The following is a 25,928-nucleotide window of genomic DNA, read 5'->3' as shown; positions in this document are numbered from 1 at the left end:
ACTGGGACGATTCAAGCCATGCATGTAAACTTTCAGGATTCAGCTTCCGATTGCAACGACTTTTAGATTAAAGTTTGGAGTGTCTGCGTTGGCATACATGTACAGTAACGTACCGGCACTGGTTGCCTTGCAAAAGTAAGAAAATGTTGCCTTTACTCAAAATATCTTGCAAAATTAAACCAGCGGTGACATGACTGATCATGTCGTCTGCGATCATGTCGCACTGTCGTGCAGTCCATCACGTTTCAAGTCAAATTTCAACCTTTCAGCATTTGTACTGCTGGTGCAGTTAAAGACGATATCGATGTATATAGGGTAAATGTAGCTTTCTGGGCTTTTATTCTTTCAGTCGTAATAGTGTACTGTCTTTTTACAAAAACTCTATTACGACTGAAAGAATAAAAGCCCAGAAAGCTACATTTAACCTGTATATATATGATAGGTGACTGCTATAGGCCTATTTCTTGTCACGACGTGCATGTTCTTGTGAAGTTACTGAGTCAGTGTGTGTGTAGGCCTATAGGCTATGTGCAGGGCTGTTTCTCTTTTTTGAACTACACTCGACTCCACTTAGCTCGACCCCGCTTAGCTCGTCCGCCGTTTAGCTCGTCGCCATATTTTTTCCCCGGGCTGACGTCCTTCTTTGTATCTGTAAAATTAAGCTGGTTAGCTCGTCCGCCGGTTAGCTCGTCCGCCGCTTTGCTCGACCAAACTTTCCAGTCCCAAGGCATGGTGTGACGTCATTTACGCCGGATAGCTCGTCATAACGACATTGTGTCGTCAGCGATGACGTCTTCTGACAGGATGACAGTAACAAAAGAACGTTCCATAAACTGCCAGACTTTTCGAATTGAAGAAGAAAACATGCGCTGTTTATCTGATTTTGCTACTTTGTTTCAATTTTCTCCCACTTATTAGTAGGTACAATGTACACACAAAACTTTCGCAGATTTTTTGTTGATGTGCATGTTTTTGAAAATGGTGTGTGTGTGTTTTGTGTGTGTGTGTATGTAAGCACGCAAATGAGTTAGTGCTTTTTTTGCGTGTGTGTTTGTGTGTGTTTAACTTTTTTCTGGCGCCGTGTTTACTTGGTTTTTCATTTAAAATTCTTCTCATTGGACTGCTTATTTTTGGATTTAATAAAAAAAATCCCAAGAAATGTGCTTTCTGTTTCATGGTTTACATCTCTCTCTCTCTCTCTCTCTCTCCCTCTTCTGCCTATCTCTCTGTTATTTTCATAGTAACACATGTTACAAACCCAATATGCGAAACGAATATAAACTCTATCAACATCTTACCGAGTCTATGAACAGAAATTCGTCATTTGACCATTGCACATCATAGCTCCTACTCCATGGTGATGAAAGGATTACTTCTGGTTTGTAGACACGGTAAAATGTCATGTTGTGAACAAAGGGCTATTCGAGGATGATCTACTAGATTGATAGTTATCTCAGAACCTGATACACCCGTTTATAAGTGTTTATGTGCTTTTAATATTGGTCTGGACGAATTCGCCGGATAGCTCGTCGCAGCATATCCCCCAGGGAAATTGGACTCCGTTTACCTCGTCCGCTGCTTAGCTCGTCGGCCGGTTAGCTCGTCGCGAATTTTTCGGTCCCGAGAGGGACGAGCTAAGCGGAGACGACTGTATTCTGTCTTATTACCGCATACAAGCACATTTCGACAAGGGAAGATAATTAGTTTTATACATTTTGAAAATGTTGGGTGTAATATTAAATACACATTGACTGACCCAGTCAGAGAGAAAAGCACAAGAGTGCCATTTGTACGAGCTGAGTATCGAAATGGACGCCATCTCTGCAAGAAAAATGTGTAGATGCAAGATTTGTTTTATGTGTGCGTTACAATGTGTATTAAATTGAAAGAAACAATGGTGGTTTTTTTTGTTGTTGTGTGTCCTTTTTAGACATTGGTTTTTTTTTTACCGCCTTGTTCTTTTAACTTTTTGTTGTCTATATTTTGTCTTTATTTCCTTTGGTTTTCTTTTAGTTTTACTCTCTTCACACATCTCGGGCATAAGATTACAGAAAATAAAAAGTGACTAAAATTTTCGCTCTCATTGTTGAGGCCCAAAATTGCACCAATTACGTTTCAATGCAGCATAACAATTAACATTTTTACCAACATTCTACTGAAAATTAATTGAAAACAATGTGTCTGCAGATTTGTGTTAATCTCAAGATTGACCCCTGGAGCTAAAGTTTCAACGACCAATTTAAATTTCTGCAGACACATTGTTTGAAGAATCTCGTGCCCATACGCTCATTTTCTCTCATCTCGCACGCTCTCTCTCCAGTCTCATTTTGACACAGTACAAAGTAAACATGTTTTTATTGTGGAAGTAAATTACTGTTACATTAATCTGAGTATTCAATTAAAACACTGCAAACTTGAGCCAGACAGTAGAACACCCATTCATGCATGCTCATCATATCCATCAACCAGTGTGTTCACTTTCACAAGAAAATGAAATTAATAATTAATTATCTTCCTTGCTCATTTTTTTTCATTCTGCTTTCAACACCCACTCATGAATCAGACACAAACATGGATGATGAAAATTACATTAGCATGTTAGGACACTATTTTTGTGCTAACAGTTTGGGCACAAACTGATAATCAAAAAAATATTAATTAAATAGAACATTTAAGAGCTGCTATAGTATGATACTATATGCATCAAATTAGTAAGTGAAGACATTTTCATTATGATTAGCGACCCTGATGATGATGGAGACAGCGATGCAGACGATGATGAATGTAAGATGAGTAGTGGCGAAGTCGGTAACAAAAATGCTGCATGATGACAACGAAGATGCTAACGAAGTGAGTGACTGCGATGATGACAGCGTTCGCAGGCAGAGGAGTACACCAGACATGAATGGAGACACAAACTAACACTCTTAGTTCTTGACACACAGCTAAAGTCACTTTGACCCTCAACAGCCTTCACAGCGACTGATTTACGCTATGTTGATGCCAACACACCGTGCTGTTACAGTGTTAGAAAAACTGGTAAGATTTGGCGTTGAAAATGTGTAATGACAGTCCTTTTAATCCAACAAAGAAATGACCTTTCGAAAAACGGTCTGCCCATACAAAACATCATCTTTGCGTTCCAAAGGATCAATCTCTTCACGCACACGCTGGACCACAGCAACTGACACAGGACAAGAATGATCCTGTGTGGTATCCTCAGCATCCCCCTCTGTCGGCACTTCAACAGCCAACACTTCATCATCGCCACTTGTCTCAGCATTTTCACCACTCAACACATCATCTTCTCCTTCAAACAGTTCACGAATGGCAACACTCGAGCTGTTTGCAACCCTGAGCACCCCAGTCACAAAAAGATTTGAGGGTGACTTGCCATGTTCAGTGGAGAGACCATGGTGGTTCAACTGTTGCTGAAATGCTGCTAATGACGCATTCAATCTGGGCAAGAACACAAATTTGAAAGCCCACAAGCATCGTGCATCCAAAATGTTCAGATCACCATTCATTTCCATCAGAAGAAACATGTCTTTGTACATATTAGTGACATTCTTCCACACGTCAACCCACAACCGTTCAATCCGTTGGTTGTGACAAGATTTGCCACGAAGCACAGGATTAACCACGTCTGCTCTCTTCATTGCCATGTACTGCGCCATCTGAACATTTTCTACCCCTCGATCTATTCTTAATCTAGTTGGAAGGCCAAAATGGCTCTCAGCAACTTTAAATTGTTCCAAAACTGTTGCCGCCTTGTTGTTGTCAGACGCAGCCAAAAAAAACAACAGTTCTGGAGAACCCGTCAATTCCCCCATGAATGACGATAGGCCATCTGAAACAAACAACAAATAATAATGATAATAATAATGTGAAGATTTATAAGGCGCCAATGCTCAAGGCGCGCGACAAAATACATACATACATACACATAAGACGAAGCAAACAAGACTAACTTATCCAGACATTCAACGAACAATCATATCGTACAATGCAAGTCAAACATAAACATTCAGACTCTAATACATGTTCACTAAACCAAAGCGATTCGCAAGGAATCCACAATCAAAGGCAAACGTGGGGGGGGGGGGGGGGGTAGGGGGGGGGTATGTGGTGGGGGGGGGGGGGTATGTGGTGGGGGTGGGGGGGTATGTGGGGGGGGGGTAGGGTAAGATGACTACAACTAACCTAGTAGTAGAAGAAGAACCTAATCAAAAGAAGGAACCCGCGACTATCCAGGAGTGTATTTCCATGAATTTTTTTTACAGAGAAAAGTTACAGAGATAAGTTGCCATAGGCACAGACTTTTGTCCAGGAGTATACCATATATTATAAGTAAAGTCGCCATTCTCAATAACTTGGAAGAAAATTGGAAATATGGGAAAAAATTACTGCTTTTTAGACATCTTTTTAACCCTGTGACCTTGACCTTGAATCATGGCCAAGTCACTATGTATGTTTTTTTAGGCCTGTCACTATACACCATCATGCCACATTTGGTGTTGATAGGCATATTTATTAGTGGCCGAGAAAAATCAACGCTAAATATATTTACGGATGCCGGACGACACGGGTGAGTAAAAAATCACATAATGATGAACACAAGAACCACCACCTCTTTTTTCACTAGACTCACAAACGTACCTGATCAGTTTATGGTTTCCATCCACGTGCCACAGAGCGTTGGGGTGTTCAACTCTGTATGTTCGCCGTACGATATTGTGCCTCAGCAGAGCCCTCAAGGCAACTCCCTCTGGGTCCACCCTGCGGCAGGCATCACGCACCATTTCCCTGCTACAGTGCAGCCCCATCTGTCGGAGGCGAACCATGATGCTGTTTGCGCCAATGTGTCTGTTTGCCGTCAGTGTCTGCACAGCTTCGTCAATCTCTTCTCGAGAACTATAACGTCTGTGTAAGACAATACCCAACTTCCTGAAATGAAAACAAAAATAGCCATACGTTATTTTCAATGAAGCAGAGCACATGAAGACAGGATACTTTTTAGACATTATTATATGCAGATGAAATTATGACAAATACCCTGAACCACATTACATGTATATCAATTTAGGGGTAAAAACAAAATGATTTAGCATCGACAATAAGGATAAAGACCGCTTGCGCTAAACCTCCATGTTCTGAAAAATAACGGGTTTTCCCACACAATATTTCATTATTTACTTAAAACTGATATATCTTTTATGAGGATACAAAACTGCCTGCATCATTTTTTTTCATTTTTCATTTCATTTTTTCATTTTTCATTTTCATTTTTCATTTTCATTACTTTATTGTCCCATCGCTGGGAAATTCGGGTCGCTTCCTCCCAGTGGAAAGCTAGCAGCAACGGAGTCGCGCTACCCAGGTGTCTGCGTGTTTAGGTGTATTCAGCCACCTGCACTTATGGCAGAATGACCAAGGTCTTTTACGTGCCATTGTGATGACACGGGGGTGGGACATGGCTTCCGTCTCTGGGTCTGCACATAAAGTTGACCCGTGTCCGTCCCGGCCCGGATTCGATCCAGCGACCTTTCGATCACAAGTCCAGTGCTCTACCAACTGAGCTACCGGGCTCAGTCATCAGTGCATGCAAGTTTTCATGAAAATTGGCAAATAATTGGAAAATAGCGGCTTTTAACGCCTTAGAGCCTCAGAATCACTCCCTAGAATTTCAGAGAAGGCGTGAACTTCACGCCTTAAAATTCCCATCTGGGCTTGAAAACACGCCTTAACAAGAAGGGCAAAGCCCATACGACTCATATGCTTGACCTTAACCTCTGTATGACCTTGACCTTCATGTGACCTTCAAGGTCAAATGGATGAACATGATAATGACATACACTAAGAACATGTTTTTACATTTTCCCTCACCAAAATACTTGTGACCTTGACCCAAGGTCATCCAAGGCCACATAATGCAAGACTTTTACATCAATACAGCACAATAGTGCTTAGTAGCACTTTCTACCAAAAGACATGGTCACTTTAAGAGGTTTACTGACCTGTTTTGGTCTTATTTCAGAGGGGTCAAAGTGACCTTGACCTTGATGATATGTAAACAAATGTTGCTCATTAAGAAAGTATAACATATGCCCCACATAATTATACAATTTGAAAGAGTTATCTTCCATAGTTCAGGATCAAGGTCACTTCAAAGTATGTATAATATCCAACTTTGAGCGACTACTGTGACCTTGACTTTGAACCAAGGTCAACCAAATAGGTATCAAATGAAAGGGCTTAGTTAGGCCTATATACCATATATAGGTTAGGTCACCATTCTCAAACACTTGGCAGAAAATTGGAAAAATGTGAAAAATGACTTTTTTAGACAACATTTATGGACTCTGTGACCTTGACCTTGAAGCAAGGTCAAGTCAATATGTATCTTTTTTTAGGCCTTGTCACCATACACCATCATGCAACATTTGGTGTTGATTTTTTTTTCTTTTTTTTTTCTTTCTTATGCAGCGATGTCCTGAAATGTTTAACCTTTGCCGGATGCCGCTTTTGACTACACACTCCCGACGATGCGGGTTTGTCTGAACCCATACATTTGAAAGAGGGTTTTTACCGTTTATTCCTCTAACGACGATGCGGGTTTGTCTGAACCCATACATTTGAAAGAGGGTTTTTACCGTTTATTTCTCTAACGACGGGGTGGGTTCAGGGAAACCCACAGCGCTACTTCAGTGGTTGCATCGAGTTTCTCCCTTCACCGACCTCTTGCAGGGGAGGGAGAGGGGGAGGGAGAGGGGGAGGGAGAGACTGAGAGAGACTGAGAGACTAAGAAAGAGAGAGAGAGAGAGAGAGAGAGAGAGAGAGACTAAGAAAGAGAGAGAGAGACTAAGAAAGAGAGAGAGAGAGAGACTAAGAAAGAGAGAGAGAGACTAAGAAACAGAGAGAGAGAGAGACTAAGAAAGAGAGAGAGAGAGTCTAAGAAAGAGAGTGAGAGACTAAGAAAGAGAGAGAGAGAGACTAAGAAAGAGAGAGAGGGAGACTAAGAAAGAGAGAGAGAGAGACTAAGAAAGAGAGAGAGACTAAGAAAGAGAGAGAGAGAGAGACTAAGAAAGAGAGAGAAACTAAGAAACAGAGAGAGAGAGAGACTAAGAAAGAGAGAGAGACTAAGAAAGAGAGAGAGAGAGAGACTAAGAAAGAGAGAGAGTGAGAGAGATACTAAGAAAGGGAGAGAGAGAGAGACTAAGAAAGATAGAGAGAGAGACAAATAAAGAGAGAGAGAGAGAGACTAAGAAAGAGAGAGAGAGAGAGAGAGAGACTAAGAAAGAGAGAGAGAGACTAAGAAAGAGAGAGAGAGAGACTAAGAAAGAGAGAGAGAGACTAAGAAAGAGAGAGAGAGAGACTAAGAAAGAGAGAGAGGGAGACTAAGAAAGAGAGAGAGACTAAGAGAGAGAGAGACAAAGAAAGAGAGAGAGAGAGAGACTAAGAAAGAGAGAGAGAGAGACTAAGAGAGAGAGAGAGAGAGAGAGAGAGAGAGAGACTAAGAAAGAGAGAGAGACTAAGAAAGAGAGAGAGAGAGACTATAAGAAAGAGAGAGAGAGAGACTAAGAGAGAGAAAGAGAGACTAAGAGAGAGAGAGAGACTAAGAAAGAGAGAGAGAGACTAAGAAAGAGAGAGAGAGACTAAGAGAGAGAGAGAGAGACTAAGAAAGAGAGAGAGAGACTAAGAAAGAGAGAGAGAGAGACTAAGAAAGAGAGAGAGAGAGACTAAGAAAGAGAGAGAGAGACTAAGAAAGAGAGAGAGACTAAGAAAGAGAGAGAGAGACTAAGAAAGAGAGAGAGAGAGACTAAGAAAGAGAGAGAGAGAGACTAAAAGAGAGAGAGAGAGAGAGACTAAGAAAGAGAGAGAGAGACTAAGAAAGAGAGAGACAGACTAAGAAAGAGCTAGAGAGAGAGAGAGAGACTAAGAAAGAGAGAGAGAGACTAAGACAGAGAGAGAGAGACTAAGAAAGAGAGAGAGAGAGACTAAAAAAGAGAGAGAGAGACTAAGAAAGAGAGAGAGAGAGACTAAGAAAGAGAGAGAGAAAGAGAGACTAAGAAAGAGAGAGAGACTAAGAGAGAGAGAGAGACTAAGAAAGAGAGAGAGAGAGACTAAGAGAGAGAGAGAGAGAGACTAAGAAAGAGAGAGAGAGAGACTAAAAAAGAGAGAGAGAGAGACTAAGAAAGAGAGAGAGAGACTAAGAAAGAGAGAGAGCGAGAGACTAAGAAAGAGAGAGAGAGAGACTAAGAGAGAGAGAGACTAAGAAAGAGAGAGAGAGAGACTAAGAAAGAGAGAGAGAGAGACTAAGAAAGAGAGACAGAGAGAGACTAAGAGAGAGAGACAGAGAGAGAGACTAAGAGAGAGAGACAGAGAGAGAGACAGACAGAGAGAGACAGACAGAGAGAGAGACAGAGACAGACAGTCAGATAGACAGACAGTCAGATAGAGCAACTGACAACAGACATACAGACAGAGAGATACGGACAGACAAACAGAGAGACAGACAGTCTCTTGGAGACAAACAGGCAGACAGACACTGTTCCGCCGCTTTGGTAATTATGGGTGTAGCAGAACCCGCGCCGTCGGCAGAGGGATAGTTACAATCACTACTACTCTTTAAAAGTATGGGTATGTGTGAACCCGCGCCATCGGTAGTGTTTATGTAAATTATCATAATCAATTAATTCTGATGTTTTGTCATGTACACACTAAAAATTTGCAGACAGAGAGCAAATTAGGTGTGTGAGAGATACTTAAAATTTCAAAACGATACCTTTAATGGTTCCAGAGTTACAATGATTTTAGTGTGTCTCTGGGTACAGGTGAACCCAGGAAGCACGGCAAAGGTTAATGTGGCTACTAAGAAATTTAAGGGAAGCCAACTTCCTGTTTTGCCTCAAGATAATGCCCAAGGATTGTTAATCGACAAAGAGTTCCGATGAGTTTTCATTATTTTAAATTATCAGCGTAGGTGGAAGATGGTTCCTAAAGTTTGTATGTAAAGGGAAAGCCAGGATCAATTCACAGGGACACGAATAGCTTCTGTACAATCACAGAAATGTATCTCCAACGACAGAGTGATGGAAAAAAATACAAGGAAGGTCAAATTTGCAGGTTTTAATTGCCAATCATGGTGTGCTTTGTGCATGGTTTTCTGATGACTTTATAGCTTCGGATTTAAAACAGACGTTTTCTTCCTCACCGTGCTTTTATTTCAAAGTACTACATACTTGTACGGGTCACTCCGTTTGATCGCGAAAGTGAAAGTGCGTGACAAGGTGTGTATCGGGCGGAATAGGGTGATTCAGGGAACGCAAAAGGCACTTCCTCCGGGTTAAAATTGTCACTTTCAATTGATATATATTCTTTATCAAGATACAAAACTGTACCTGCATACAACTTTTCATGAAAATTGGCTAATAAATTAAAAACAAAAACAAGTTTTTTTAGCGGCCAAATATAGTTATCAAACTGTGGTTTGAATTAAATTCCTAGATGGGACAGATATATTCATGTATAATATGGGATTATGGTTTATTGCTTAAGGACTAGGTGACTGCACTAAAAGAAAGCCCCAAACTTATGCACACATGTCAAAAATCTTACTTTGCATGGCGCGTCCGCTGATGAACCCCAAGGCACCTTGCTATGTCCGTAAGATCCATATCACAATTCAGCAAGAACTCCAGGTTCTTTTTCGTTATGTCGAATGCTGGACGGCCACAGTGACCAGTCCTTGTTGTTCCAATTTCGAACTGTTTGGCACTTGTATCTGTAAAACATCATAAACCAAACGCTCAGCCAACGATCAAGTCTAGACGTTAAGCAATATATTAAATGAATGAATGAATGTATAAATGTTGCTTGTATTAATTTACTTATTGTATTTTTGTTTGTTAGGCATGCCCCAAAATTTCAGAAACATTTCCCGAAGAGACTCAGAGGGAGGGAAAGGATTATGGAGGCTGCCAATCTCACCCAATCAAAGGTCACAAAATCATACCTTCTGTGACGTCAAATATCTCCTTGTGAACTCCCTCCAGCTTTGACAGCAAGCGTTCACATTCAGATTTTGTGATGAGGCCATTTCCTGCTGCCCCCGACTTGCTGACAAGCTTTGCAAGTTCAGCTAGTCTGAAAAACAAAAACAAAACAAACTTAAAATCCCATTCCTCATGAACAGGGTAATATTCATACTCCTTTAATATATAATATAATTATTTATATTACAGTATTTATAATGCGCTTATCTTAGACATATATCGGTTCATTTGACATCACATGGGGCTCGAAAATCCCATATCCTTCGGGTGACTGACCCAGTGTTCAATCGATCAGTGTGTGACCGAATTTTGAACTTGAAGCAGTAACATCCGCTGTGCTGTCTAAAACCATGCCAGTTTTGAACTCACCCAGTCACGGCTGACCACAGGCCAGTCGACTGACTTGTGCAGTAAACAGCACGCACTCCTATCCATACAATAATTGGGAGTCCTACAGATAATAACACACAGGGTCAGGTCGGGTAGCTCAGTCAATCACCTCGGACCCTCCCACATCCATCACTGTCAAACCTCCTCCTTCAAATAGTCCCTGAAAAAAACACGTAATCAAGTCTGCCTACCTGGGATGCACTCGCCCTGCCTCATTCTCGGTGTGTGTGTGCGGTTGATGTTTTAGTGCTTACATCAATATGTGTACATACTACATGTATGTTGATGTTTTCGTGCTTACATACATGTACAAGCACTGAAGTAATCCATAACAATTCATGTAATTACATGTATGCTGCACACTTTACTTCTACATGTTAGCATATATTACAACACATTTATATACAGTACTCAAATTATAAATCTTTTGCACTGAATGTATAAATTTACTCAGTCAATACTCTGATACTGTGCCAGTAGCACAGACATAGTGTGTCACAACACATTACACAATATTACAACACAACTCACAAGACGAACAACACAGAGAAATGAGACAGAGTAACAGAATTCCCTCACAGACACTGCAGCGCAACAAAACAGAAACAGAACGTGCCAAAGTAATCACTGAAGCTGATTGTGGGCAGGAACTGAGGAAGGGAAAGACAAGACAAGAAACTTCCAACCAAAGCAATCGACGACGCCATTTTGCTGCTAGGCAAGCCACAATGAGACGCCGATTTTGATTGGGCCGCGAGTCCGTTCTGTTTACTTCGGAGATCAATCAAAATCGGTGTCTCACTATAGTTCGACAGCAGACGAAAAATGTTCTGCTTGACTACAGAGTACATTTAGTGTAGTATACTAGTATCAGTGTTTTAGATCACGTACGTATGGAGGTATTATACCTCTTGGCCTCCAAAATCACATAAATGAGTGTCTGATCACGTATTGACTTTTCTTGGAAGAGGTCTGAAAACGTAAAGAAATTTATCAGTGGAGGTACGGTCATGGAGGTTATCGCAACTTGCGCAACGTACCTAATTATACGTACGTTCCGCATTTTTTGAAGTTGTCTGTTCGAAGCAAACTTGCATACAAATTAATGAAGCAAAAACTACAAAGTACTAGTCTAACTTGTCGCGAATCAGGTTGTACCCTTTAGAAAATCAAGCTGGAGGTATGAATACCCTTTACAATTTGACTCAGGAGGTATGAATACCCTCACATTTTTTAGGATCTAAAACACTGTAGTATACTCTATGGCTTGACAAAACTGCGAAGTCAGTTCAGTTCCACAAAGCTTTGAAGAATGACAGCAATCATATAAAAGAACCTTGGATTTTCTTAATCTGTAATTACCGTAATTCAGTATTACCATCGTATGATCGTTGCGTAACGGTCACGGTGACTCTGAGCACCATGTCTTGTCATTCCATTATTTATTGCCCACAATCAGCAGCAGTGATTACTTTGGCGCTTGCCGATTATGATTATGATAAGATAAGAGCATTACAAATAGGTCTACTGTTCAGGGCCGGACCAAATGAGTTGTAAGGGGGGGTTCCTCCTTTTTTGGGGGGGCAAATCAGCGAAGTGGCGAAGCCACAAGCGCGCGCCTGCAAAGCAGGCGCGCGAACTAGGGAGGTCCGGGGGCGGAACATTTTTGAAAAACGGTTAAAATCTGTGCAATCTGGTGCATTCTGGGCCTTGTTTTGAGGGTTAAGAGCAGCATTGTTTTGGTGGGGGGGGGGGGGGGGTACCTTTTTCTCATCGGATTTCACATTGAATAAATTTGTTAGAGACGCACACAAAATTTAATTAAAAAAAAAATAATAAAAAAACAACACTCAAAGCAAGGTACATGCTTTTTCCAGGGGTGGGGTTCCGGAACCCCTGGAACCCCCCCCCCCCCCCCCCCTGGGTCCGGCCCTGCTGTTATTATTATCATTAGCATTAGGCTACTAGGATTCGTAGGAACCCGAGACTGACTGCAGCCTGTTCCGTGAGCTTGTAAGCTTTATAAATTTAGGTCAAACAAGCTCACTTTCTTTCACTACGTCTATAATAGGCTGATATGATTCATGACTTCCAACCGTCTGCACACTGATTTAGCCTAGATTTAGTACACTAGTGATTTACCCACTCGAACACAACAAGCTATATTCGGCAAATGAGAACTAGACTACTTCGTGACTAACCTTTTGTCAACGTCGGAACATTTCCCAACTCTCACACAATAGTTTACTTCCCTTTCTACGCGTTGTAAGAACACATCACGTTCTCCTGCCGCGGACGCCATTTTCGATCCGGCACCAGACACTGAAGCTAAATGAGAAGCAGTTCTTGATTGGTCCCGTTCTCCCTTTGCCAGGTAACAGTGAGATTCATTTGGGTTGGAGACGTTTTGGCCAAAAAAGTATAGTTTTGGCCAAAACCGCCAGTTTTGGCCAAAACCGCCAGTTTTGGCCAAAACCGCCAGTTTTGGCCAAAAAAGCAAAGTTTTGGCCAAAAAAGTATAGTTTTGGCCAAAACCGCCAGTTTTGGCAAAAAAAGTGCCTTTTTGGCCAAAAAAGTGAATACTGTCCACCAGCGCCAAGCTGCTTGGCGCTGGTGGACAATATTCACTTTTTTGGCCAAAAACACACTTTTTTGGCCAAAAACGTACAATTTTGGCCAAAAAAGCTACGTTTTGGCCAAAAAAGTATAGTTTTGGCCAAAAACGCCAGTTTTGGCCAACAAAGTGCGTTTTTGGCCAAAAAAGTGAATATTGTCCACCAGTGCTAAGCTGCTTGGCGCTGGTGGACAATATTCACTTTTTTGGCCAAAAACACACTTTTTTGGCCAAAAACGTACATTTTTGGTCAAAAAAGCAAAGTTTTGGCCAAAAAAGTATAGTTTTGGCCAAAACCACCAGTTTTGGCCAAAAAAGTGCGTTTTTGGCCAAAAAAGTGAATATTGTCCACCAGCGCCAAGCTGCTTGGCGCTGGTGGACAATATTCACTTTTTTGGCCAAAAACACACTTTTTTGGCCAAAACTGGCGGTTTTGGCCAAAAAAGCAAAGTTTTGGCCAAAAAAGCAAAGTTTTGGCCAAAAAAAGATTTGGCCAAAAAAGTGAATATTGTCCACCAGCGCCAGCAAATACAAAAGATTTGGCCAAAAAAAGATTTGGCCAAACAAAAAAGATTTGGCCAAAAAAGTGAAGATTTGGCCAAATCTTTTTTGTTTGGCCAAATCTTTTTTTGGCCAAATCTTTTTATGGCAGAAGTTTGGCCAAATCTCCCGTTTTAGCTAACAAAAACAGTTTTGGCCAAAACTTTTACATAGAAAGTTTTGGCCAAAAAAAAGTTTTAGCCAAATCTATTTTATTTGGCCAGATGTGTGGGTTTTTTGGCCAAATCTTTGACTTTTTTGGCCAAAACTGGCGTTTTTGGCCAAAAAAGTGAATATTGTCCACCAGCGCCAAGCATAAACCTCCCTGATGACGCCGTCCACAAACTGGACACGGTTCCCAATGAGCAGGTCGCATGGAGGATCGTCTATGACGACGGCCACAATGGTCCCCGTGAACAACGGTGTTACGACCTTGATCACGGCTGTGTTCAAGTCGCAAGCGTGAGATGCCTCGGCCATTCTCACCCTTAAACTGTTGCCTGTGTAGGCCTTTGCCGGAACCAAACTTGCCCGGACCACAATCATGTCTGTCCCAGTGTCTCGCAGACCTTCGCCCTTCACCCCGTTGACGTAGACTTGACAATACGGCTGGAAGTGTTTCCTGGAGCAAGGAACGCACAGTTGCGGAATACCACAAATGCTCGTGGCGTCCCGAAACTCTTCGCTGGCAACAAAATGCACGCCCTTCTGGTCAGATTGCCGTTTAAGGCAGTCCTTCTTGACGTGGCCCCGCTTGCCACAGTAGAAACACGTGATGTCGTTCCTGGAACTTGATCCCTTGTGTCCCTGCTCGTCCTTCCCGTCCTTGGGTCCTGAAGAACCGGAATTCCCCGACTGAACACATCAAAACATTTTCTTTAATTTAAGCTACATAATATCATGTGGATGCACTGATTGGGTGTAAATTATAACAGCAATTGGTACAGTCAATTCACTAAATGTGCAACAGAACCCTAATCATCAGACATTTTACAACAGCAAATTTCAACAGTCCTTTTACTTTCCTGAATGTCATTATTATTTATTAAAACATGCATCTGGAGCAACATACAGATATCTAAATCTTCTTTTATTAAAGTTCACCTGAAATTCAGGCTGCTTTCCCATGCAAAGTACAAATGCAAGTGTCCATATACCAGGGTTTAATAGTATGTGAGTGAGTTCTGATGAAAAAGTGATTGTGTTGTAATATTGGTTATTACTGAGTGTTGATGTTACAATGATTATATTATAAACAACAACAACAACAACAACAACAACAACAACAACAACAACAACAACAAAAGAACAGCAGTTGTGTCAAAACACAAAAGGAGGGGAGACAAACAGGACAGGTCTCACCAAAAGGCAAACAGGTAAAGGCTCCCACGGGCCCGAATCATCAAAAAGACGAGGGCTAGGGAAAGCCAAGTGAGCAGTCAAATTCCGCACGTCTTACGTGTGTCGTCGAAAGTCGAGAATGATTATTCCGGATGCCGGCGCTCACGTGGTGCGCGGTGGGTGATGGGTAACCAGGCGGTACAGGGCATAGCAACGGCTATGGCGTCTGCTTTTAGCTTGGTTACCACCCTTGCAAGGGCAGGTAATTTGAGTAGTTTTTCGACATCTAGGATGTGAGATTGAGGTCAATGCATTTATGAGAATTGGGTAAGTATATTAATCAAATGAAAATTTATTATTAAAATGTTCCAATAACATGATGTTAATCACATTACAAGCAAGCTGCAACACCACCAAAACAAGCAGTTTTGCAAGTTAAGTCTACGATAACATGATGTTACTTGGCGTTAAACCAAAGCTTTAATGCCATCAAAACTTGGCATTTTTGCATGTTACAGACATGCTGTAACATGGTTTAACATGATGTTTTGACCGTCGCAAAACGCGCTGAAATTCCAGGCAATTTCGCATCAATAACTTCAACAAAATCCAATCAAAATCTGGCGTTGTCGTGAACTCCAAAATGTAATAAACCCATTGAAAGTTTTGTTGGGATTTTGAGTAATTTTGTAAGATACAAAACGCCACTTTTCGCCCAGTGAATGAATTTGATATCAATCAATTGATCAACACATTGGCCGTTCTACCAGCTATGTGAGTCGTGTCGTTGAATATTACTTATGTTCCTTGTTGGTGAGTGTGAAGCAGAACAAGAAAACTTGACAAAGACCAGAAGTACGAGAACACCTACTTACGAGTACATTTGAAAGACAGACGCTTAATTGTTTTATTCATGTATCCATACCAATTAGTCCCCGCCTTTCCCAGCAAACAGACAAACAAACAAACCCATCAAGACTAACAAACACTAGTCACTACAGCTACAACAGCAGCTGACCAAACAGACAACACCAACACACACAAACAGGAAGCAAACCAACTAAACCAAACAAGAAAGCTGATTAGCTGAGTATTCTTCTCGACAAGCGCTTAGAACTGTACCCACGGAATACGCGCTATATAAGCTTCATATTGATTGATTGATTGAAACACGTCGTCCTCAGTGTCTTCCCTTCTGTCGTCGCTGTGCCGCGATGTAGACCATCCACCTCTCCGCCCTCTCCCTCCTCCTGTTCTCTCCCCTCACCCCCAGCGCGTGCAGAAAGGGGCGGAGCGCCGAGGTGATTGGCAGGGCCAACACCACGATGTGCACGTACACACCAGCAGGCAGAGAGGACCCTCGCCACGCCAGCACTGTCAGGAGGCTCAGCGACAGCCAGCACACCACGCTCAGCATACACGAGGAGAAGACTCGCCTGGCGAGACTGACGTCCTGGCCTGTGGGAGTCCACCTTGTAGGGCTAGACTGTTGGAGGCTCTTGTTAGTGTTGGTTGTCATAGCAGCGCTTGCTGAGTCAGGAATATGTGTGGTGGTAGGAGTGGTGTTGGCGGGAGAACTCGGGATGTGCTGAACGACTTGGCTAGTGCTCCTGCTGGCTCCTGAACTTTCAACGATTGTGCTTGCCGTTGCTTGTCTGAGTAAGTTGCGATTATCTGTGTTGGTATCGGCAGTGTAGCTTGATATGTTGTAACTGAAAGACAGGGTGGCGTCGGGGTCTTGCATTCTCCTGTTGGTATCTGTGGTATTAGAAGAGCCCTGGGCATTGTCATTGATGGGAACGGGTAGGGTTGTACCGCGAATATTACTGTTATCAGCGGTTGTGATCTTGTTGGGTGGGCTATGCAGGGTCTTGGTGTCACTCAGCGCTGTCGTGTTCGGAAGTCTGATAGAAATACACGTCAGCCCAACTGCGGCCAACAACATCAGGACAAGGTTGAAAACAACAACGAAGACGACGAAGGTTGCTTCCTCTAGCTGTGCCACCTGTTCCAGCGTCACGGGCAGGGGAATGCAGAGCGCTGTCTGACTAAAGAGTTCCCCAGATGTCGCTAGAGGCAGCAAGGGTAAGGTCGCGACAAGCACACACACCGCCCAAACCACCATGCACATCACATGAGCATGTACCGGCTTGAACGAAAACATGTGGGTTTTGGATGACAAAGGGAGCATCCTGTCGAAGGTGAGCAGAACGACAAAGGAGACAGTCAGCTGAGATGACAGCAGGAATAAGATGGAGACCGTTCTGCAAGCAACACCGTGTCTCCAGGCAGTGTCTGCCAACACATAGCTCCCCTGGTGAAGCTTGTCTGCAACAGCAAACACAGCAATACACACACCCATCACAGCGTCGCCTACAGCGAGATGCGTGGTAAACACTCCTGTCGCAGTCAATGCATTTTTTCTGATTGCAAGGACGTTATTGATGAAAATGGCCGCATTTCCCAGTAATGCCAAACAGCAGCAGAGAGGCAGCAGAACTCTGTGAACAGACGATGACAACAGACGATCACAGGAGGACACAGGGTCTGTGGGTGCTTGGCAGTCTGTAGGATTGAACCCCGTGGGCAGAATAGACGGACAACACAACTTGTAGCTCTCGGCGTGCACCCTCTCTAACGCCTCAAAACCCAGCATGACGTCATACTGAAAATGGGTCACGTGACAGCCGCGAAGATCAAGAACCCGGATGTTTTGAAGAGATTCGTTGTCGCTTCGACGCATTCTACGTACGTTGCTGTGTGAAAGATTCAGAGTTTGTAAATTCGGAAAAGGGACAAATTGACTGAAATCCACGGTATCGAGTGTCACTCCGGATATATCCAACAGTTCAACCTGAGGCAAGGTCAGAGTCAGGTTAGGGCTAGCAGAAAAGATGGACGTTATAGGATTCCTAGAAAGAATCAACACCTGTAAGTTTCCCAGTCCGAGCAATTGAAAAACCTCGACAGAACTGATAACATTATCGGTCAGATCTAAACTACGTAAATTGGGAAATGTAAAATTATCCACATTGTTAACTCCACAACGGCTGAGGCCCAGATGAATGAGCATAGTGTTGTTGGACAATTGACCAACACGCATGCTACTGCCCGCTGCGTCCAGATAGCGAAGGTCAGAGTACTCTGCGGCCTGGAAAGTCGTGTTGCACGTGAAGGCCAGCCCGTGACACGTGCAGCTGTCGGGACACGTCACGGGGTGACAGTACAGCTCGTCGTCCTGCTGAGGACAGTGGAAGACATGGTCACACACGGACATCCAGTGCAGACACACCCTGGACCCCCTGCAGCGATAGTACCCGGGACAGGTGGCTTTTTCACACCCCTCTTCGTCCTCGCCACCTGGGCAGTCCGCCACCCCGTTACAGCGCATGTACACGGGCAAACAGTACCCGTTCCCCTGGCACTGAAAGTGAGTGTGATCACACTGCAATGTACCGTTCACGTCACCATTCGACGTAGGAATTGGTTCAGCTTGAAAACTGATTTTGCGATCCCCCTTGTCGTACAGTCTATAGCTAATATAGGCAGGGGGAGGCGCGTTGGCCATCTCGATGATAATTTCAAGGTTGTGGCAGTCCGCTTCGTCTGTGCCGTCAACGCACTGTTGTTGCTTGTTGCAGTAGGCGTCATGTTCTACACACTGCGGATAAAGCAACACATCTGACAAAGTTGATTTTGATTGACGAGCTTGCAACTATATATATATATCTGTTTTCTAGAGACAAGTGAGATGCATACGTTCTGACATGGATACTATCTCTCTCTCTCTCTCTCTCTCTGTCTATCTCTCACTCTCTCTCTCCCTCTCTTTTACCGAATACATTCTGCATGACTATGAAACACGTGGTCAACCAGGTTGCCATTTTCATATCTCTCTCTCTCTCTCTCCCTCTCTCTCTCCCCCTCTCTCTCTCCCCCCTCTCTCTCTCCCCCTCTCCCCCCTTCTCTCTCTCTCTCTCTCTCTCTCTCTCTCTCTCTCGCTGTACCTGGGTGGATGTAGCACACTGTAACGGGGTGGAGCCGGAACACGGAGCATAGACACAGAAAGTCTCATCACTGCCGTCCGCACACTGCTGACGGTGGTCACACACCAAGCTGTACAGCACGCGCTGGGACCCCGCGCTGCAAGTGAACATAGCAGGCAGTGACGTCATATGGAGTGACGTCACGGGGACCGGACATGACTCACGCGAGGGAACTCCCAAAAACTCGCTTTCGGCGTTACCATAGTGATCGGCCCAACACGCGCTAGCTACGTCACATGCCATGAAAGCATGCGTCAGGTGACCTCCCGGACACGTGACAAAAGGAACGCTCAGCGTCACCTCGGAAAGAGCAGCCAGTTCAATGGTAGGATCCAAGCCTTCGGCCATCTCTGCCGCAGCTTTTACAGTCTCAGCCATCTCGCAGAGGTAGTGAAACTCCTCGCGCTCATTGCAGAAATGATACATCCTGACTTGGTTGTAGACACTAGGATTGAAATGGCCACATCTGGGGCCAGGTCTGCCTTGAGCGTTTCCGTAGAACGCCATTGAACCGTCCGCCCACTGCCAGGTGTCTCGGTACCTGGATATGAAAGGAGAGGCGACAGACGAATTTTCTTCTACCTTTAGTTTACTTATTAGGGCCATCAAAATAAAGCGTGTTGAAAGTGTTAACATTTTAACTTTCGTACAGGCTAGCGGCAAAATAAAAGTACAAAACGAAAACAAGAGTCGCACTTTTGAGGTAAATTTTGTTAAGGTGACATCGATTAATGACCTGCACTTCTGGCACAATAACCCAGGTATTTCACGAGCCAAGGCGGTGACAAGGGGTTATAATTATGACATTGATACCGTCTCTTTGTCTCTACATACAGTTTACCCGCGTCTGTCCTTGCCTGGATTCAAACAAGTGACTCTCGAAGGTCAGAAGCAAAGTGTTTAATCAACTGAGCAACCAGATCCACAGGCATTCACGTTTTCATCTTGGAAGCGGGAGTGCGTATTATTGTGGATTAAGTTGCCCAATTTGACTGATACCTCCAAATTCAGCTGTAACCATTCTTCTTCTTCTTCTTTTTACATTTAGTCCATTTTTTACTAAATGGTTTAACATAGAGGGGGAATCGAGACGAGGGTCGTGGTGTATGTGTGTGTGTGTGCGTGTGTGTGTGTAGAGTGATTCAGACCAAACTACTGGACCGATCTTTATGACATTTTACATGAGAGTTCCTGGGAATGATATCCCCGGAATTGTTTTCTTTTTTTCGATAAATATCTTTGATGACGTCATATCCGGCTTTTTGTAAAAGTTGAGGCGGCACTGTCACACCCTCATTTTTCAATCAAATTGATTGATATTTTGGCCAAGCAATCTTCGACAAAGGCGGTATTGCATTTCAGCTTGGTGGCTTATAAATTAATTAATGACTTTGGTCATTAAAAATCTGAAAACTGTAAAAAAAAATTTTTTTTATAAAACGATCCAAATTTACGTTCACCTTATTTTTCATCATTTTCCGATTTCAAAAACATATACATGTGAGCCTGTGCCAAAACGTGCTTGCCAAAATGGGACATTTGGGGTTGAAAACCAAACTGGAAATAATACTGTCTAATCTTTACACACTAATTGACTTTGTATATATTGTAACTATTTCCATAATCAAAAAGATAACTTGGGCTTTACTTTTTGCGAAAAAACAAAAAAACGCATCAACATAGCTGTGTGTCAACTATAACGCGAGACACAGCATTTTCATAAGTATCTTTATAAGTTCTTAACTGATTTGCTTCAAATTTACTCAGCAAGTAAGATTTACATCCCAAAAGAGATTCATTGAGGAACTTCTAAAATGGACCTTGTATTTTGAAAAATAAGACACCCATCACTGTGTCCTGAGTTACAGTTGACACACTCCAGTCACAAGAAATCCTGTAAAAAAATTAAAAACAGAGAAGATGTTTCAAAAACTAGAATATTTTATTAAAACCATCATTTGCAACTCAAACACACCTCAAAATCACATGAAAAAGAAAGCAAAGTAGAAAAACTAGTCCCTGCTGTGTCAACTGTAACGGGGTCAAGGAAGACATGAAAATGGCACTGTGTCTCATGTTCCGTTTGACACACAAAGTCAGGAACACACACTGTAATGTGACAAGAGAATAAGAAATGCCAAAATGCCAGGTGTTACATGCAGGAAGTGCAAAATAAGGATAAGATGTCTTGAAATGTACAAATTCATTGGAAAATGGATGGCAAGAATCTCAAAAACACAACAGAAAACTAACCAAAACATTCCCAAATAGTGGTATATTTACACAGAAAGTTCCTGCAGTTAATGTTCGTGAACATTACATTCCAGTCTGAACGAGTCAAAAGTCATTTTGCACTCAAAACTGGTTAAATAAAAATTAAAAATTAAAAGGCAAGTTCATGGAGAAAACAAGGTAAAATTACAAACGCCCAAGGGAAATGTCAATCTCATGAATATCCTCCACATCCACACATTAAGTGTCACTTGCACTCTCAAATAGTCATGCACATAATCAAAGAAACTCATGGCACACTAGCACCCTACAAAGGTAAATACAAGACTTGATCAATCCCAAATTGGTAATCAGAGATTTAAAAAAAATGTGCACCTCTACCAATAAATACACACAAGCATTCAAAGTACCACAATGTACAAGACTAGAGAAAATCACAGATCAGCTTTCACACATAGCTTTAGCTGCCAATGCCTACATGTAAAATAATATGATAATGATAACTGCAAAGTTCGTAAAATTGGCTTCCCCCATCAAATAAATTAATCTACTCGGGCAATGCATGATCAGCAAACTTGCCAGACTGTCACTGTCAGAAGGGAGTCAGACCAAACCAGATGCAGACCTGTTTACACTAAACCCGAGGCAAGAGTACTTTCCCAAAACGTTGAGTGTATTTTTCAAAAAGTTGGTGTACTTTGCAAGCAAAGCCATACGCGTGGGTGCACACGTGTTTGTGTAAGAATAGCATGTCTTCTGTTCCTCGCCAAAGTTCGTTCATGGCAGACATCGTAGCGTTCAGGGTCCAGCTTTAGCCGTTGTCTGTACTCTTTGGATCGCTCGTTGTTCTGCTTGCGGACTCGTTCACCCTGGGGTGACAATCTGACTTGCAGTCGCAGACCTTACAATCACGAAAAAGAAATGAGGCTCAAGTACAAGACAAAAAAATATTTGCCCACAGCACATCTAGAATTGAATGACATGTTCAAGTGCGGTTTCTACAGCACTGACCCCTGTCTCTCCTACCTCTCCCAGATAAATGTAACATTTCACTTTTAAGAGCAACAATACCACTTCTAACATCAGTCCTAAGAACTAAGACTGTACTTGATTTCCTACAAAGAGATGTGTCTAAGTTGACACAATCACCATAAATTAATATGCTTTCATCTGCAGATTCATTTATTTACAAGGCTGGTAATTGAGGTAACTAAAAAACAAGTAACAAAGGACATAAAACAATACTGTGTCCTTCCCAAGAAAAGTTACGGTCGACATGCATTCCTCATAAATCAAAGCTACAAACATTAAACAAAAACCACAACCCTAAACTCTCAATTCCAAAAGTTAAAAGTAAAACGCAGACCTTAAATAGAGAAGAAAGGCATACGTATGTAAATGCATAGCTGTCCAAAAATACTTTGTGTCACTCGTAACCGAGACACAGTGAGAGTTACATGTCTTGCGTTCCGATTGACGCAAGAAGATCCCCGAGTGGCCTTCTCGAAAAATATTTCACAACCAAACCAAGAACAAGTCGCTTAAGGCGAAAATACAACATTTAGTCAAGTAGCTGTCGAACTCACAGAATGAAACTGAACGCAATGCAATTTTTCAGCAAGACCGTATACTCGTAGCATCGTCAGTCCACCGCTCATGACAAAGGCAGGGAAATTGACAAGAAGAGCGGGGTAGTAGTTGCGCTAAGAAGGATAGCATGCACGCTTTTCTGTACCTCTCTTCGTTTTAACTTTCTGAGCGTGTTTTTAATCCAAACATATCATATCTATATGTTTTTGGAATCAGGAACCGACAAGGAATAAGATGAAAGTGTTTTTAAATTGATTTCCACAATTTAATTTTGATTATAATTTTTATATTTTTAATTTTCAGAGCTTGTTTTTAATCCAAATATAACATATTTATATGTTTTTAGAATCAGAAAATAATGAAAAATAAGATGAACGTAAATTTGGATCGTTTTATAAAAAAAATGTTGTTTTTACAATTTTCAGATTTTTAATGACCAAAGTCATTAATTAATTTTTAAGCCACCAAGCTGAAATGCAATACCAAAGTCCGGCCTTTGTCGAACATTGCTGGGCCAAAATTTCAATCAATTTGATTGAAAAATGAGGGTGTGACAGTGCAGCCTCAACGTTTAAAAAAATCCGGATATGACGTCATCAAAGGTATTTATCGAAAAAAAGAAAAAAACGTTCGGGGATATCATTCCCAGGAACTCTCATGTAAAATTTCATAAAGATCGGTCCAGTAGTTTGGTCTGAATCGCTCTACACGCATGCACACACACACACACACACACACACACACCCCATCCCTTCCCTCTACAGGCACGTCTACTAAAGTCTCAGACGTGTTGGATCAAGAGGATGCCACAATGATCCGGGTAACTTTGCAAATAATCATACTGATATAACAGAAGAAAGTCATTCCACAGTCATTTCTGCTTATACATCACAGTTTTACAAAACAGGAATTTGTGCTAAGTTATAATCTACAAACAACAAAGACCCTCCAGCCCCCCCCCCCCCCTCCTCCTCACCTGCAACATATTCATGTTCATGTCCAACTTTCCCAGTGGCTCTTAATCTTATGTCTATGACTGTTGATATTGAAGAGTAGAAAGTGTTTTCAATGACTAAATTTCCCCACACACACACACATGCACACACACGCACATGCACATGCACATAGCTGTTGTCTCCTTCTCAATCTCTCTGTGTCTCTCTGTTTAATTAAAATATTTGGATCACTAACTCTTCACTGAGATTCAGTGTTATTATAGAACATTGATATTTTATGATGCAACGCGCCGTATTGCCGCGTTTCGGTATATAGACGCGTGAGGCAGGAATAGCCTCCCTTGACCTATCGGCCATACTGTCTCGACCATGTAGCGGTCGCTCCGACAATATAAGCGTTAAAGAGGTAATAATACTTTATTTTGACTGCCAGAAATCTAGTTTGTTTACATTTTAAACACTTATAGTTCGTACTATTGCAATCACAACTCGATAACTTGTTATCTAGTTTCATTTTTAAAAGAGCACGTGCTTATCATGGTTTCGTTGTTTTCTTTGTTGCAGTCAGTTGTCATTCGTACGAGACTGAATAAATTCTTGAAAAACACAGAAGTGTTATTGTCATTTATGACAACTGACTCGAGCCTTTAGAGCATTCGAGATGCCTGCTGTCGGGTGCCCTTTCCCTCAGTGCGACTACACCACTCCTGACCACGATGCGGCCGTGGTAGCAGCACTACTAAACGCTCACGCCATGACACACGCGCAACCAGCTCAACAACCACAGGCAGCGGGCACAGCTGCCAAGGTGAAGAGAGTTCGCCGGCCGTCTACAGCCTGTTCCAAAAGAAACGCAACCAACCTGTTTGCAAAATCAAAGTGCAAAATTTATTTTGCAAATAATATTTCATGAAGTTACATACGTGACGACATAGGGACAACTCAAGTTTCAACTGAGCTGGCAATACAGTAGAAAATAGCAGTGACTTCTTCAGCTGGACTGACGGCAGAATGCCTCGTTTGTCTAAAAATGAAAGAGAGCGTGCTATTGGCATGCTTGCCGCTGGCCAAACGGCCCAAGCAGTCAGTCAGGTCATGAAAAGATTTGGAAATGTACCAAAAATGAAATATGTAACTTCATGAAATATTATTTGCAAAAGAAACGCTGGTGGAGGACACATCCGTTATTAAACGCAGAAAAGACAGCTGCGACAGTAAAGGGACATAAATTGTGCTTCAATTGTCATTGTTTTCCACTTTTATTGTTAAACCTGTTTTGTTCCACATGTTGTGATTTGGAAATGTACCAAAAATGAAATATGTAACTTCATGAAATATTATTTGCGAAATAAATTTTGCACTTTGATTTTGGAAACAGGTTGGTTGCGTTTCTTTTGGAACAGGCTGTATATCACAAGGTGGGACTACTGAGGACTGGTCATACTTCCTTTCCAGGTGGGAGGATTATGTCAAAGCCACAAAAATCGCAGGGCCAGACAAAGTAATCCAGTTACTTGAATGTTGCGATGATCGACTCAGAAAAGACATAACACGGGCGGCAGGAGGATCCCTTACCAATAAGACAGAAGATGAAGTACTGAAGGCGATCAAACAACTTGCCGTCCGGCAGGAGAACACAATGGTGGCTCGGGTCTCACTCCATGGTATGCGCCAGGATAGAGAGGAGTCAATCCGGGCATTTTGCGCACGCGTCCGCGGCCAAGCAAACATCTGCAAGTTAACCACCACATGCCCGACATGCGCAGCCGATGTCAACTATACTGACACCATCATTCGTGACGTACTGACCAGAGGTGTCGCCGACCCAGACATCCAACTTGACCTCCTTGGAGACAAAAACCAAGACATGTCCCTTGAAGATGTCGTCACACTCATCGAAGCCAAGGAATCGGGAAAACGCTCAGCTTCTCGCCTGCTTGACTCTCACACAACTGACGTAGTTTCCACAGCAGCGTCACGCAGTCGATACAGGAGAGACCAAAGGGACAGCCGCGTTCATAAACTACAGTCAAAGCCACAAGAGGAACTCTGTTTTTATTGCGGATTAGCAGGGCACGGCACTAGAGCTCCAGCGAAAGAAAGAAGAACCACCTGCAAAGCCTACGGCCACAAATGTACCCTCTGTGATCGGGAACACCATTAC

At 42.5% G+C, this 25,928-nt stretch overlaps 1 protein-coding gene and 1 pseudogene across 1 annotated transcript in view; both read right to left on the bottom strand.

Moving 5' to 3' along the window:
* The window catches only part of LOC138976223 (centromere protein M-like), a 145,342-nt gene that overhangs the window by 99,613 nt on the left and 19,801 nt on the right, over window positions 1-25,928 (bottom strand). The window lies entirely within an intron of this gene.
* LOC138977435 (uncharacterized) lies at window positions 2,354-5,231 on the bottom strand (annotated as a pseudogene).

Source organism: Littorina saxatilis, linkage group LG9 (assembly GCF_037325665.1).
Source record: "Littorina saxatilis isolate snail1 linkage group LG9, US_GU_Lsax_2.0, whole genome shotgun sequence".
NCBI lineage: Eukaryota > Metazoa > Mollusca > Gastropoda > Littorinimorpha > Littorinidae > Littorina > Littorina saxatilis.
The sequence above is the reverse complement of the archived record's forward strand: the minus strand, read 5'-3'. Positions and strand labels throughout refer to the sequence as shown.